This window comes from Ziziphus jujuba, chromosome 3 (assembly GCF_031755915.1).
Source record: "Ziziphus jujuba cultivar Dongzao chromosome 3, ASM3175591v1".
Lineage (NCBI taxonomy): Eukaryota > Viridiplantae > Streptophyta > Magnoliopsida > Rosales > Rhamnaceae > Ziziphus > Ziziphus jujuba.
This window is the reverse complement of record NC_083381.1, coordinates 1,216,464-1,229,736: the sequence shown is the minus strand read 5'-3', so window position 1 is coordinate 1,229,736 and position 13,273 is coordinate 1,216,464. Positions and strand designations below refer to the sequence as shown.

General features: G+C 31.6%; 1 long non-coding RNA gene across 1 annotated transcript; it reads left to right on the top strand.

The window, feature by feature from the left end:
- The first annotated feature begins 9,478 nt into the window (after positions 1-9,478).
- Positions 9,479-12,903, top strand: LOC132803070 (uncharacterized). Its single transcript, XR_009638201.1, has 2 exons — positions 9,479-10,095; positions 12,302-12,903. It is a non-coding gene; the product is annotated as an uncharacterized LOC132803070 (long non-coding RNA).
- The last annotated feature ends 370 nt before the right edge of the window (positions 12,904-13,273 follow it).

Here is a 13,273-nt window from a genome sequence, read left to right as displayed (position 1 = left end):
AGATATGGCTGTTCACTGAGATAATTAGCATCTCATGTATTTTTAAATTTCATTCCCCTATGCCTAGGTCAGTAGGCATTGTTCGTCTCGGACGAGCTCGACGTCTTGATCATCTCTGAAGTTGAGAAGCCTTTCCTTTCTTTATTTCCATCTTGTATTTATTTTATATTCAGATGTATCTTATAATGCTTTGTATACTACATTGGATATTTATTTATAATATTGCACTGATTCTCTGTTTATTATTTTGAAGTGCTGCAAATGTGTGGAAATAATTTGTAGTAAGGTTAGAAGAATAAGGAGATACTGTTAGAAATGTGATTTTTGTGTAGGAAATTTTGTGGTAAGTCCAACCCTTAGGGGAGATACTGCTGGATTTTCCATTGGAGAGTCGGGTAGAGTTTCCCTACGATTAAGACTTGTCTAGGATTCCGGTGAAGAATTTTGGACGGGTCCTGACAAATATCTCACAAGATTGGTGGGATATAATTGAAGAAGGCTATGATGAGCCTGCAAGTCTAGAGCAACTTCAATCATGGACGCAAGCAACAAAGAAGGAGTACAAGCAAAACATCCAAAGAGATGCACGAGTACTGCTTTTCATTCAGCAAGGGGTAAGCACAAGTATCTTCCCTAGAATATCAAATGCAACAAAATCTAAAGCTGCATGGGAAATCCTAAAACAACAATTTGGAGGCCATGAAAAGGTAATCTCCATTAAACTTCAAACTCTTTGGAGAGAATTTGATAATTTAGCAATGAAAGATAATGAAACTATTCAAAAATTCTCTTCTAGAGCTTTTGCAGTTATCAATCAAATTAGAAGTTAGGGAGATACTATTGCTGATAAAAAAATTATAGAAAAAATATTAAAATGTTTGCCAGCAAAATTTGAGCATATTGTTGCAGCTATAGAAGAGGCCAAAGATTTGAAATCATACTATTTGGATAAACTATTTGGCTCTCTTGAAGTACATGAAAAAAGAATGAGCAGGTTTTCTAACCAACCTGTGGAGCAAGCATTCGAATCAAATTGTAATATCATAGAAAGGAATTTTGCAACCTCAACAAGAGGAGGAGGTTCCTTGAAAAGAGGACATGGTAATCAAGGCTGAGGTAGAGGAGGAAGAAATAATTATGAGCAAAGAAATTTCCCAAGTAATTCTAAACCTTATTGTATTATTTGCAAAAAAACCTGGGCATGAGTCAAAAGATTGTCATTTTAAATGCACAAAATGCAAACTTTCTAATCATTCACAAAGAGATTGTTGGTATAAAGACATGCAAGAAAGGAATGAAGTTAATTATTCTGAAAAGGTTGAAGAAAGTCAAGTATTTTATTCATTCATGTATGTTAAGCAAGAATAAAAACATATATGGTTTTTGGATAGTGGATGCAGTAGTCATATGACAGGTGATCCATAACTCTTTGTGAAGATGGATAAATTTTTTTTATCTAAAGTAAACCTTGGAGATGGAAAGTCGCATGAAGTTAAAGGAAAACGAGTAACAGCAATAAACTCCAAAGGAGGTAACTCTAAACTCATCCATGATGTGCTTTATGTTCCTAGCTTAACATAAAATCGTTTAAGTGTTGTCCAGTTACTTCGAAAGAATTATTCTGTAATTTTTGATGGAGAAGAAAGCACAATTATCGATAAAAACAAAAACATCATGGTTGCAAAAATAAAAATGAATCAAAATAATGTTTTTCCTTTTATTATGCCACATGATGAAATACTAGCTTTTCAAAGTCAAAATTGGATGAGTCATACTTATGGCATCTAAGATATGAGCATTTAAATTATAATGGCCTAAAATTATTAAAAGACAAAAATATGGTTTTAGCCCTACCTCCTATTGCCCACATAAATAAAGTCTGTGAGGGATGCATATATGGAAAAATGCATAGATTGCCATTTTTCAAAAATACCTAGAGAGCGAAGGCACCATTAGAGTTGGTACATTATGATATTTTTGGACCAACTCAAACTCCATCTCTGAATGGAAAAAGGTATTTCTTTCTATTTGTTGATGATTATACCCAAAGGACGTGGGTATATTTTCTGAAAGAAAAGTCAAAAGCTTTTTTGGTCTTCCAAGAATTCAAATCGCTCGTCGAAAAGGAAGTCGGAAAGCCGCTGAAGACACTCTGAACAGATTGTAGTGGAGAATTCATTTCTAAGTCATTTATGGAGTACTGCAAGAAAAATGGAATTAAAAATCAACTCACTATTCGACACACCCCACAGCAAAATGGTGTAGCGGAGTACAAAAATAGAACAATTGTATAAATGGCTAAAAGCATAATAAAGGAGAAAGGCCTTCCAAATAACTACTAGGCAAAAGTTGTCAGCACTGCCGTCTACATTTTGAATAGACCTCCAACAAAAGCTGTTATGAACAAGACTCCATATAAAGCATGGCACGTACAAAAGCCCCAGGTACAACTTTTAAAAGTATCTGGATGCGTAGCGTACGCATATGTCCCCTCATAATATAGAGAAAAATTTGATAAAAAAAGAGAGAAATATATATTCCTTGGATACAGTAGTGAGTCAAAAGGTTACCGACTATACAATCCAAAAACAACTAAGCTGATAATTTCTAGAGATGTTATCTTTGATGAATCAGCAGCATGAAATTGGGAAAACACTCCCAAACCAGAAGCAAAAATATTTGAAGAAATTCCTATTCAGGATGAGTCAGATTCTCAACCAGTTCAAGATCCTAGTCCAGGTACAGGTCGTCAAGAATCTCCAAGCCTAATCCAAATGATGGATATATCTTCAGATGATGAATCACAACCAAGAAAGATATGCTCACTCATAGATATCTATGAATCTAGTAATATGGCATTTTTTGCATATGAGCCTTAAAATTTTGAAGAAGTAATAAAAGAAGATATCTAGATTAAAGCAATGGATAAAGAAATTGCAACAATTGAAAGGAATGATACGTGGGAACTTGTGGATCTACCTAAAGGCAAAGATGTTATTGGATTCAAATGGGTCTACGAAATCAAGTACAAAGAAAATGGAACAATTAAGAAGTACAAAGCACGACTTGTGGCTAAAAACTATTTGCAACAACTAGGAATTGACTTCAATGAGACATTCACACCAATTGCTTGAATGGAAACTATTAGAACAGTTCTCTCATTAGCTACTTAAATGGAGGTACTGGTCTATCAACTGGGTGTTAAATCTGCCTTTCTTAATGGAAAACTCAAAGAGGAAGTATATGTGGAACAACTTTTAGGCTACACCATCAAAGAAAAAGAAAACAAAGTCTTACAATTAAAGAAGGCATTATATGGACTAAAGCAAGCACCACGAGCTTGGAATATCAAAATCGATTCATACTCCAGACAAAATAGATTTCCACAGAGTCCAAGTGAGCCTTCTTTATATGTCAAAAAAGAAGGTACATAAGATATTCTCATTGTCTGCTTATATGTTGGTGATTTGATTTATACTGGTAATAACCCAAAAATGGTAGAAGAATTCAAAAGTGCAATGATGAAAGAATATGAGATGGTAGATCCTGGCTTGATGAAATATTTTCTTGGCATCCAAGTTCAACAAGCAAAAGGAGAAATATTCATTTCTCAAGAAAAATATTTAAATGACCTTCTCAAACAATTTCATATGGACAACTATAATCTGGTATCTACACCAATGGTGTTAAATGAGAAGTTGCATAAGGATGATGGCGCATAGAAAGTTGATGCAAAAAACTACGAAAGCTTGGTTGTATGCCTCATTTATCTAACAAATACCAAGCCAGATATTGTATTTACTGTTAGTTATGTTTCCAGGTTCATGCACAAACCAAGTAAAACTCACCACACTGCTGCAAAGAGAATCCTTCGCTATCTACAAGGTACTAGAAAGCTTGGAATTAAGTACGCCAAAGAAGCAGATAAGAAGCTTATTGGATATATGGACAGTGAATAGGCAGGTTCTGTAGATGACCGCAAAAGCATCTCAGGTTATTTATTCTGCATGGGTACAAAATCAATTTCTTGGTCATCAAAGAAACAGAAGACCGTGGCATTATTTTCAGCAGAAGCAAAATATATATCTGCTACAGATGCAGCAAGTGAAGTAGTATGGCTCAGAAGAATTTTATCATATATGCAACATGAAGAAACTCCTCCCAACAATTATCAGGTGCAATAATATATCAACAATAGCAATGACAAAAAATCCAGTGTTCCACAGCAGGACAAAGCACATAGAAATTCAACATCACTTCATCAGATATTTGGTCAAAGAAGAAGAAATTAAACTTGAATTTGTCAACATATTTGAGCAACTAGCAGATATTTTTACAAAGCCAACAACAACAAAAAAGCTAGAAGACTTTAGGAACTTTACCAAAATTACAAATTAAGAAGGGATGTTAAAAAATAAAATAATAAAACAATAATAATAATAATATAATTTGTAATTTGCCGAAGTCAGTTGAGTGGTGTTTCCTTAATATTGAAGAAACAACACCGATGAAAGGGTGTCAAATGGTTTACGTAAAAGTATATTAAGTTAACATGCGTAAAAGTAAAAACCATGGGCTTGGGTTTGATTTCTAACTTAGGCAAGAATGGCGGTTGTGAACCTTTTCACTGCCTCTTGAAGCTTGTCTATAAATTTGTACCAACTTGTTTTGCTTAAATTAGAAAGAGCAATAATAACGTCCAGATACTTTTCTTTTAGCTATTCCTTTCAATTGCCATCAGTCTCGTCCCTCTCCTTTTCTCTCTACCAAACAATAATTTTTCAACCTTCTCTTATATTCTGGTCTCCAATTTTAAATACATTTTGCATATTATCCAACACAAAAATCATATCGTGAATGACACTAGCAATAGTTGACTTACCAGGTGACGACATTCATTTTGCCTTAAACCTCTTATTCAAAATTTATGAGTTATCTTATCAACATCGTCTGTAATGAAGTCTTGCTCAGGCCTACAAAGGGGAAAGCAATTCAATGAGAGTGGTCAGTTAACAGTAGTAAATGATGGAGAATATGGACTAGAGATTGATTTAGTTGATTTAATTTTCCAGTTTAATTGCTTTAGTTTTCCTTTTCAGTTGGTTATTTGTGGTAGTAATTTAATGCTCAAAGTTTCCCTGCACTAATAATAAGACGTTTTTATAACAAAAGACTAGGAGAAATTTGCATGCTAAGCCTTGTCTATTTGAACTTTGAAGAACTACTACTAAAAGAAATAGCAAATTAATTGCACCGTTCACTAAAGCCATATCTTTAATGCAAAGTTTACACTATTCTCGAGTCTTGAAGGAAAAATCATATAAGTAATACTTAATTACCTGCCATTACTTAGATCCCAGCTTGAGAGAGATTGCACACTTCAGATCTCCATTTTTTACTTTTTCCTGGTTGTGCTTAGAATTTACTTCATGTTCAGCAAAGGCTTTTTCGAAACCGTTGGTTTGACGTCGAACCTCTTTCGGTTCCACATTATAAAAGATAGGGATAAATGTTCCAGTTAAAAATGCCTTCCTGCATTCAAGAATATGGGTAAGTGCATCCAAGCATAAACTTGAAGCACCATAGTTTGCAGAAAAAATGATGAAGAAGAGCTTTGAGTCTCTAATTTTTTGCAGAGTTCCTGGAGAGATGTTTTTCCCCTTATCGCATCGTTCATTGTCCTTTGTGGTGAAAATTATTCCTTTCTCTTGAGAGCTGTGGAAAGATCATTGGTGAAGTTCATAACAATTTCCCACTGTCAATTTACTAGATACATCTTGACTATTTTTTGGATATATTCCACCTCACTTCTGCAATATTGAAAAATCAAATTGTGGGTAAATAAGGCCGTCTTAACCCTTATTCATGAGCTCCTAGGCAAAAATAATAATGATTTTTTAAAATTAATTTAAAATTTTTTATCTTTTTTTTTTTTTTTCATTTTAAGATGAAAAATTATCAATTAAATCTTTGTATTCAAGTTCTGGTGATAAAATCTTTTTTAACTCGTAAACAATTTTGCAAGAGCGTTAAAAAGGATTGCTTAGTTCTATGCCATTAACTTCCATTAAAAAAAAAAAAAAAAGTTCTATACCATGAACTACTATAATAACTTGTAAATAACTATATGCATGAATTCATGCAAAAAAATAAATAAATAAAAAATAAACCGTTATGAGAATAAAAAAATGAATATAATTTTATTAAATAAATAAGATCACACTCCTTTTTTGCACTTTGAATTGAAGTGCATAAATTATATAATAAGATTTAATGATTTTTAGGTGTTAAATATAAGTAAAAAAAAGAAAGAAAGTGAGAGGAGATGGAAATACTCATAAACATGGAGGTTTAACAGTTTAGTGATGCTCTTTTCCAAAAATAAAAATATATTAGTAACAATCAAGTTAAAATCTTTAAATTGGAATTAAAGTCGAATTCTTAAAAAAAAAAAATTATATTTATAAAAGACAATTATTCCATTTTATTTACTAAATGAAAAATGTTAACAACAATATATATATATATATACACACACAAAGTAGTTATACAGTTCGGACCGTCTGCATGCGGACCGCACCATAGAATATCTCTATATATACATATAGTTTAAGTTTATAAAAAAATATATATATATTCCATCTTATTTACTAATTGAAAAAGTGCTAAAACAATACATATATATAGATATAAAGAAAGATTTTTTTGTTTGCAAAATAATGTATGGAAATTTTTTGTCACCCTCTTTCTTTTGCTGGTCCTAAGCATGGACCTCAATGGCTTACTCCTTTAACTGGCGTTGTGAGTTAATGCAGACTCCTGAGGGGCAAACCAACAAAAAACAAACCAAAAACTACAACTGCTTGTATATCTTTATTAATTATTATTTTTTGTTGCGGATCAAACTTTAAGATTCGTCATTACCCAAAAAAAAATAAATAAATAAATGTTTGTTGATATACAAGATTTATTTTTATTTGATTGTGTATAATTTGTTTACTGAAAATGTTTGTTGATTTTAGTTATTGATGGTTATGTTGGAGCTAATTTTGCCCTGCTATCAAATTATTATAGCTAATATAGCTCTAATATCAAATTGTCGATGATTTTACACTTACACATAAATATATACACAAGACTCACGTACCACACACATGTGCAATGGGACACATCAATCTGCTAACACTTTATACTAGGACACTATCTCACACATCAGCACTCACACCCAACTACATGAGTAGCTTTCTTTCTAATACTCTCAAACACTAGCCCACCTGCTTACTACTCTTCTGACTTGACATCACACTCCTCACATAAGCAGCTGCTAACATTTATTTGAGATCTCTGTAGGGGTCTACTCATCTGATTATCTCAACTTATATGAAAGACTAATTAAACTTCCTATTTACACTTGCCAACGTCGGCAACAAACCGACCCTAAATCCACATTAATTTTTCACCACCTCCAATGCTCTGCTTGCTGCCCAAGTATTAGATAATTCTAAATCTTCAAGTCAGTACTGATTCTTCAAGTTAAAGTTTGGTAGATGTTTTAAATAACTTTAAACTTGTTGCATGTTCTTAACAAACTATAAACTTGTACAGAAAAAAAAAAAAAAAAAAAGGCTGAAAAAATTATTAAGATGTGTAAAAAACTACGGTGCACGCCAAGTTACATGCAGATTATATGTTATCTATTACCCAACTATAAGCAAATTACTTACAATCTACTATGCACGTTTTGATAACAAATTTGTACACGCGTTTTATAATAAAACTATATATACAAATACATACACGACAACAAATATGGGTTTTTATAGCTTATAATTATAGCATTTTTAAAAAATGCTATTAATAATAATAATAAATGATAGCGTTTTTAATTAACATTATATTGGTTAAATTAGAAAGATACAATTTTATATTTTAATAGTATCTTTAAATGCTTAACAGCATTAGTAAAAAAATTTAAAAATAGAATTTTACATTTTAATAATATTTTTAAATGTTTAATAGCATTACTACAAAATTTAAAAAGTGGGAAATAGCGCGCTCATTTACTATTCTTTTGGTTTTTTAAGAGTCCAGCAAAAGGAAACTCCCTTAACCTAGATCATGTTATGCACCCAAAACTCTTTTGCTCCCTCGTCTGCAAATTGAAGCCCTTATTTGTACAATTGCATCTCTTCTCTTTAGTCTGAAAAATTGTCCTCATATGAAGCTCTCATTTGAGCGCTCATTGAACAATTACGAAACCCTTATCTAAACAATTGTTCTTGTCTTTGATCTGAAGAATTGTGACTCAACTCTCTTCAAGTCCTCATCTCCTTCTTGCTCAAAGCCCTGGTCAAAACCCTTATCTACTTCTTTGCCTTCCTTAATTAGATCGTATTCCTCATATATACCAAACTTTTTGATAAATAATCCAAGCCCTTTAATGTATCTAATATAATAATTTCTATTTATTTTTTTTAACAATTTTGAATTTCTTATATTCAAATCCATATACCATTTATTTTTTTACTTAAATTATATAATGCTTCCGAGATAATTTTTCTCTACTCAATCCCCAACTCTTTGATTTTTTTTTTTAAATTTTAACTTTATATATTTATATATATTTGTTTAATTTTTTGAGATAGATACTTATAGCATTAAAATCTCTTCACAATATATTATTTAAATAATTAAATGATGAAGTTGAAGGATCCTTTACAAGATAAAGAAAAGAACATATATCTAATATTTCACAATATGAAACATTTCTTTTTGTATATATTAAGCTCACTTTTATTTTTAAATAGAAGAGAAAAAACATACAATTTTTGATACTACAAATCAATGAAGGCATGAAACTCTTCTTCATATGTATATTTATATATTTCTTTTTTATTCTTGATGAGAAGAAAATTAATAAATAACTTAGGTAAACAATAAATAATGTTTAAATATGGATATGAAATATTTAAGGGCTTTAAAAAGATAAATATGTTGTTAAAAAAAACAAAGAGACGAATATAAACCATTAGATTAAATTAATTGAAGAGATAAAATATTTATCAAAAAGTTTGGTACAGGAGCCATTCCCATATATATATATATATTGTAACATTCCGATTCAAAAAAATATTTTAAATTTAAATTTTTAACTATATTTGATCAAGATTGAACGAATGGATTTTATAGTTGCTTTTTTATTGCATGAAAAATTTCTTATTGATCAAAATAGCATGATAAAGTTTTGAAAATCAAAGCTAAAAATATAAAATCACAGTCAGAACAGCTCTAAAGGTATTTTGGTTATTTAATCAATTTGCCCCATTTAATTAATGTTGCATTATTTTATTATTAAATTACTAGTTTTTGGATAAATTAAAACCCACACACCCGTTAACTAGCTTTTTATATATATATATATATTATATTAATTTTTCTAAATTATTAGTATTTTATTATTTTATTATTTTTCTTAATTTTTAATTTCTTTTGTTGGAGATATTTTGACTGTTCCACTCCTGTTCATTATCCTCCCCCGATGACAGAAAAAAAAGGAAAAGGAAAAAGGAATCAGTAACACCACTTCATGGCAGCCACCTCCACCAAGAGTTCCTTTCAAAATTTGGTCACCCACCAAGAAGGGGACACGGGTCTCTCCTCTATTTTTCACTTCCTTTTTCCATTTCTTCTTCTTCTTCTTCCGTTTCCTTCTTCTTCGGCCCTCACCTTACTAAACCCAAGGTGATCGGACTTTCACCGAAAAATTATGCGAATCCCGACGTCATTTCACCCCACTACCGCCATAGATACCAAGCCCAGTTGACCGGTGACCCACCCACGGGAAGATCACTCCGAAATACCACCTAACGCGCCGGGGAAGAGCTAAACTCCGGTGGGCACTGTTTCGGCCCGGTTGTCGGAAATCAATGGGTTCTAGGCCAAGGGGCCGACCCTTTCCACCATTTATGGATCTTCTGATCACGAATCCAAGCTTAGATGGGCTCAAGGCTTGCTAGGCTGTGAAAAACGAAGGAATCCACTTTCGTAGCAACTTTCAGGTGGAGATTTCAGTCATTAGCGGCCACTGTTGAGCAAGTAAGCTTGCAAACCTATTATCCTACTCTCAAGCTTTATGTGGATACATAAATTGTCTATGTTTGTTGGATGTTCAAGATTTTGCCATTTTTGGAGCAAGAATACCGTAAGATTTATTAATAATGGGTAGCATCCTTGTATATTTATGTAATGGTTTCATGAAGATCGAACTTTTTGTAAGGTTAGTTACTGAAGTTAATGAGTAATGACTATAGGATTTGAGTTTGGTTGTTGTAGTAAATTAGTATCTAATTGAGGAACAGAGTTTTAATGTTTAGGTAATTTTGCTAATTTATTATGAATGCTTTTGGTATGTGAATTTGGAGTGGTAATAGGATTGTTTTGTAAATGGGTTATGTACTGGCGGTTTGGAGTTGTGTAGGCCAAGTTTAAAGTAAACTAGTGAAAACAAATAGTCTAGTCAAGGTTCGCTTTGGTAAATGATATTGCTTAGTCATGGTAGTAAGTTGCGAGTGGAATATATATACATATATATATAGTCCGTCTATGGTGCGGATGGTCCTCGTGTGGATCACAGTATTGATAACGGTTTTTCATAGTATTGGTAACGATTTTTTAAGAAATCGTCGTTAATACTATGAAAAACCGTCACTAATACTGCGGTCCTTATGCAGACCGTCCTCACCATAGAATTTCCGTATATATATATGTACACGGAACTTTTATATCTCTGTACCAGCCTAACTTCTACAAGCAGTCATAAGGAAAGCCAAGATACAATTGGATACTTATATATATGTATATATATATATGTGTGTGTATATATATATATATATATATAGTCCCTAGACCACTAAATGATGATATATATATATATTAATTTATTTATACATATATCCCTTTTTACATCCATACATTTAGTAGATTTATATACTTTTAAAATTTAGGGCATATAACCACGTTTTTATGGAATTGTCTTTTTTATCTCCTATGAGTATAACTTGATTAAGCATGCTTTAAAGTTTATCTAAAGTGAAAATTTGAATGTACTAATCTAGCTTATGAGAATGATTATGTTGGATTTGATATATACAGCTTTGGGTCAGTACTGAAAATTAAGGAGTACCGTTTATGGAATTTATTTTTACTTTAAAATGTCTCAGTGATTTTTGAGTTGAATATTCTTGTGTGTGTGTGTATATAATATTTGGATGCAAATAGTTTATTCTCTTAAAACACTTATGAAGCTCAGTTAATTATTTATTCATTTTTTTCTAATGTGGAAATTTTGGAATTTCTATGGTCCTTGATATCACACTTATATGTATGCCTATATATATACATATATTTATACATATATATATGTATATATATGTGTGTGTGTGTGTGTGAGTGGATATATGTAATTATATATATGTGTATATCGAAAGGTAATATGATTGACCAGAAAATTAAAGAAATTATTATCTAATTTATTATGCAATTTAATTGATCTACACATAACGTTATATAATATTCATTATATGGTTTGGCAAAATTGATTGTATATATATATATTATTGAAATTATTGTTATATGCAATTGTATGAGAAAATGGGATTATGTAAATTTTATATCTTGTATGTTTGGGTAATTCGCGAGATTGAAATTATTGTGAAAGAAATTTACTTATGAAATTGTTGGATTTATATGATTGTTTAAAAGGAAATATGAAATTCTATGGATTGGATAAAAAGTGTATATTTATATGGTTGTAAATATATTTATGCCTTTAGATATTTATTATTTCAAGGATATAGAATTTTGTTGATAACTATTAAATCTTTGTTGAAATACTATGTAAATTAGAATGTTATCTGTGAATTCAAATATGTGCATGTATTTTACAATATGATTTATATGAGGTTGTGTGCAAGTAAATTTCAAGAATATTTTGAAAATATTTCTATTAATTATTGAGTTCAAAAATTATATTTATGCATTTGTTTATTATTTATTTATTCATTTATGTATTTGATTTTATGGTGATGGATACGGAGATATTCATATTGATGTATTTGTGATGATGGATTACAAGAGAATATGTAATTTTATGAAATTGGTAAAAGTGTACAAATTTGATTTGATTTTATTTTATCAAAATTTGATATTTTATAATATAAATTTTTTATAGTTTTATATACAGTATACACGTACTAGTGTTCTGTATTGTATACGTGATTGTGATTAGCGTGCAAGTTTGTAGGATCATCGTGAGGGAGTCATGGATTTGAGGGAAGGTGGATATAATATAGAGTGAGCATCAGCCACCTCTCTCCATAGCTACGATGACTGTTGGTTGTTTATTATCGCTATTCTGTGGGTGCCATGGACTTAAGCGTTAACAAGTGTATTGCATTGTGAGTATTAGCTATTTTTTTCTTGGCCGCAAGTGGCTGTTATGGATCAGCGCGTAGGTTATATTCAGGATCATTCCGGTGAGGGTAGGTAGGGTATAATGCAAAGTTAGCACTAGCCATCTTCCGTTTGGCTGCAGGATGACTATTAGTACTGGTTAGTGTGCATATGGCCATGGCCATTATGTGGGAGCTATGGATTTGAGGTATGGGAGGTTCCGTGCACAGTGAGCATTAGCCGCTTTTTCGGTCGACTGTTTAGCCGAGGTAGATTATAAGCATCGGTGCCGTTGGGACATTAAAGTGATCGGATGCAGCTTTTCTCTTTAATCTTCTTGTTAGGCTGTACTTGGGATGCTGGGTATCGTCAAACACCACTAGTATATAATATGGTGTATCAAGTATTTTTATATATTTATATATATATATGTAATATTATATTATGTTTGTATGTATCATACTATATGGGGACGACAATTCGACGTGGTCCATGAAGCGCAAGCCTTGTAATTATGTTGCCTACGAGTATAGAGGTTTGAACGGCCAATTTAGGAAACCATTCTCGCTCTGTATTAGTAGCGGGGTACCGGCGACAGCTGAAATCATAGATCGCGTAGCATGTTAGATGGTATCGTATGTATCACTATTATGAGTATGCATATTTCATTTTATGTTATGGATTTTAAAATATAATTTAATTTAATGCTACATTATCTGTTGAAATGTGGTGATCTTGCCACAATGTGCAAGGTAGTTCGGTTACACTTGCATTTTTTGTTTTGCAACATCAAAGACCAAACATTATTTATGTTTGTGCATTT